The sequence below is a fragment of the Pelmatolapia mariae genome, linkage group LG16_19 (assembly GCF_036321145.2).
Source record: "Pelmatolapia mariae isolate MD_Pm_ZW linkage group LG16_19, Pm_UMD_F_2, whole genome shotgun sequence".
Lineage (NCBI taxonomy): Eukaryota > Metazoa > Chordata > Actinopteri > Cichliformes > Cichlidae > Pelmatolapia > Pelmatolapia mariae.
Genome location: NC_086241.1, coordinates 28,286,918 through 28,290,859, shown reverse-complemented (window position 1 = coordinate 28,290,859; position 3,942 = coordinate 28,286,918). Strand labels below are relative to the sequence as shown.

The 3,942-nt window shown below is 38.5% G+C and overlaps 1 pseudogene; it reads left to right on the top strand.

The window, feature by feature from the left end:
• The first annotated feature begins 1,742 nt into the window (after nucleotides 1-1,742).
• Nucleotides 1,743-2,672, top strand: LOC134644499 (olfactory receptor 52D1-like; annotated as a pseudogene).
• Nucleotides 2,673-3,942: the final 1,270 nt, after the last annotated feature.

Genomic DNA, 3,942 nt, shown 5'->3' with positions numbered 1-3,942 from the left:
TTGCTTGTCTTAATCAATTTTAAATCATGCTTTTTATTTGTTTTTGCTTTTAATGTCTCTGTAAAGCACTTTGAATCACCTTGTTGTTGAATTGTGCTATATAAATAAACTTGCCTTGCCTTGCCTTGCCTTAACACAGAAACAGAACTTAACGTGCACAAGAGAGAGACTACATAAGCAACAGGGACACAGTGGAGGCACAGCACACCACCATGACTAAAACTAAACACAAGGATATGAATAAAGCCAGGAAACACCGACACTGGGTGAACGTCCCGGGACCACGACAAATACTAAACAAAACAAGAACCAAAACTAGGGAGATGAACTACATTTTAGAATATTGTATAAACCGTAATCTCAAAAAGAAGAAAACGTAAACGACACCATGGAAGAATTCTAATATAATAAATAATAAAATATTAATTCCTCCTGTAGGCCCATCACTCTACAGGAGGAATTAACAGATACTGTTCATAATTTTTATGGATGGAATTTCTAGGTGTAACCAAGTGATGAAAGGCTTCCACTTGGGTGGTCTCAGAACCTTGTCGCTTCTCTTTACATATGATGTGGTTCTGCTGGCTTTAGGTGGTGGCCTTCAGCTTCCACTGGAGCGATTTGCAGCCAAGTGTGAAGTGGTGGGAATGAGAATCAGCATCTCCAAGTCTGAGGCCATGGTCCTCAGCCAGAAAAGGTTGGAAAGCCCAGTCTGGGTCGGTGCCGAGTTGCTGCCCCAAGTGGAGGAGTTTAAGTATCTCGGGGTCTTGTTCACAAAAGAGAGTCGAAGGGATCGGGAGATCAACAGATGGTTGCAGTAATGCTCTGCTGGTCCGTCATGGTGAAGAGAAAGCTGCGCGTAAAAGCGAAGCTCTCGATTTACCGGTTGATCTACATCCCTACCCTCACCTATGGTCACAAATTTTGGGAAATGACCAAAAGAATGAGATTGCGGATATAAGCAGTGGGAATGAGCTTTCTCTGAAGTGTGGCTGGCCTCTCCCTTAGAGATAGGGTGAGAAGTGCAGCAATCTGAGAGGGGTTTAGAGTAGCACTGCTACTCCTCCACATTGAAAGGAGCCAGTTGAGGTGGTTCAGGCATCTAACAAGGATGCCTCCTGTGCACCTCCTGCGTGAGGGGTTCTGGGCATGTCCCCAGGGCAGACCCAGGACACACTGGAGAGATTATATCTCTCGACTAGACTGGAAACACCTTAGTGTTCCCCCAGACAAGCTGTAGGAGATGGCTAGGGAGAAGGAGGTCTGGGCTTCTGTGCTTAAGCTGCTGCCCCTGAAACCTGGCCCTGGATAAGTGGAAGAAAATGGATAGATATTAATTCCAACAACATAAAAATAAATTAAATAAATAAATATCAGTGGTTGCCAGTAGGTCCAGAGTTGTCGGAGTTTGTTTTCATTGAGCCACTGTACTCCATTTTTCCAGAGCTTACTGAGCCAGTTGACCCAAAGCCCAACTTTTTCTATCACTCCGCAGTTCAGTCGCCTCTCCATTGGTGGAGATGACTACATGAGGCAATCTTTGCAAACACGTCTACAAACAAGCATATGATCAAAATCCCCAGTGTGTCAGCTAGGATATTAATATGTGGTGCTGAAAGGAGACATAGTTTCAGGAATGCAGCAGCACCACAAGACAAATGATCCACTTGAACTTTTTTGGTGGTAGCTCGGAATAGTATTAAGTTGTGGCAAGTTAAGAAGCTGAGTTTTCAATTCACACAATGGATAATGTTTCTACAGTGAGAATTTTTAATCTGTTAGCATTCAATGATACAGTTAATCACAGAGTTGCTCTCTTTTCTGTCACTCTAGTGTGTTAATTTGCAATTGTATTTGTTAATGTCACAGTCATCATGATTATTGTCTTAGATGAAAGCTTACATGAACCTATGTATATTTTAGTATGTGTGTGTTGCTTCAATGGGCTTTATGGAAGCACAGGTTTCTACCCCAAGTTCCTCATTGACCTCCTTTCATCTTCACAGGTCATCTCTTATAGTGGATGTCTTTGTCAGGCATTTGTAATGTACTCTTTTGTTTGCAGTGACACATCTATTCTTGCAGTCATGGCTTATGACAGGTATTTGGCCATATGCCAGCCACTTCAATACCACTCTGTCATGACAAAGAAGAAGCTCTCCAAACTAGTATGCTACTCTTGGTTAACACCTTTCTGCATTTTCTCCATTAACATTGTGCTGACAGACAGACTGATATTCTGTGGTACAGACATTCAGAGACTGTTCTGTGTTAATTGGCTGATTGTTAAAGTTGCCTGCCCTGGTATGGACACTCTTGTCAATAGTGTTTTTGCATATACTACGCTTTCAATTTACATATTTCACTGGATTTTTATTGTTTGGACTTACATCTATCTTGTTAAATCATGTGTGCAATCAAAAAAGGACAAAGCAAAGTTTATGCAGACATGTGTGCCCCACTTGATCTCTTTGCTTACTTTTTTTGTAATTGTGATTTCTGATTTGATGCACATGCGATTTGCATCAAATGATGTACCTCAAAGTTTTCAAAACTTTGTTGCTATAGCTGTTCTCTTTATTCCTCCAGTTATGAATCCTTTACTTTATGGATTCAAACTAACAAAGATCCGTAACAGAATCCTTGTTACACTTCATATCAAAAGATGTTGACTTTTTCTTTTAATCCTTATCAGTTACTTGTGATAAACAGAAGCTATGGAGGCTTTATTAAAACATTTTCTTAAATTGTAAATAGACCACTGTTTAGTGTTACATGACACTAGTAACAGCCTTTGTAAGTCCATTGTTTATAGATTAGTTTAAGATTCTGACTTGACTTAAATTACTTGAAAAAAAAGAGGTTCAGGTTAAGTGTGTGTGATTTGAGAAAACTTATGCAAAAAACAAAGCCATACCCTGCGTGTACCACCCTTAACCATTGAGTTATTTTAATATAGAGGTCAAATTTAATCTTTATGCCATAATGTACCTTACATATCATATTTATTTTCATAATTTGTGAACAATTGCTTTTAAATTTAAATTTTATTTTGCAAAACAAGCCCACTTTAACTTTTTTCCTTGTTGTCCTTTGCATACAAAATCAGCAGAGTGATACACGGAAGTGAGAAAATGATAAATTGATAAATAAATGCTCATCTTACTTATTATTGTTTGGTCATTTTGATTTCATTGATTAAAGTTAATTACAAAGAGTTTGTACCTCTATGAAACCTGAAGCGCTGAAAATCCTAAGACAGAAACCAAACTGTTAGCAGAATAAACAATTTGGTTTTAGTGTTTAGAAAATGTGTTTATGGGTCTTTTATAGTGCCTTGTGTTTTGATTTTCTTTTCCCTTTTTCATTTATTTTGTCTAATTTTATTGTCTTGAATGTTTTTTTTTTCTTTTTTTTCCCGCCTGTCCCGTTTGGTTCTTTTGCCATCAGAATTATTGTCTAAAGGCAAAGAAAGATGCCCAACAGATTTACTTTACCAAATGGACCATCTGGGCCTTGCCGTATTGGTCTATTTGATTCACCTTTGCTTCTATTGTTTATTTTATTTTATTTTCACTTGCTACACACGGGACAGACATGACTGGGGGAAAGAAAAGGGAGAAAGAAAGAGAGGTAGGGAAAGAAAAACAGCGGGGAAGAAAAACGGTGATAAAGGGCAAAAAACAAAAACCAACAAAACAAACAGACAAAAAATACATATATCAATCACCTGGATCACCTGTTGAGAAAGAAAAAAGAGAAAACAAGCAAAAAAAAGAGAGCAACATAATAAACAACATCATCGCGTTGATCTATGTGAATATAACAGTAAATACTAAATTATGAATATTATTGTGCAGCACGTGGGATCGACAGCGCACAGTGTGCTTTGAGGTAGCAGCCAAAAAAGGTGTAGTTTGTGTGTGTGAGCACCCGTGTGTA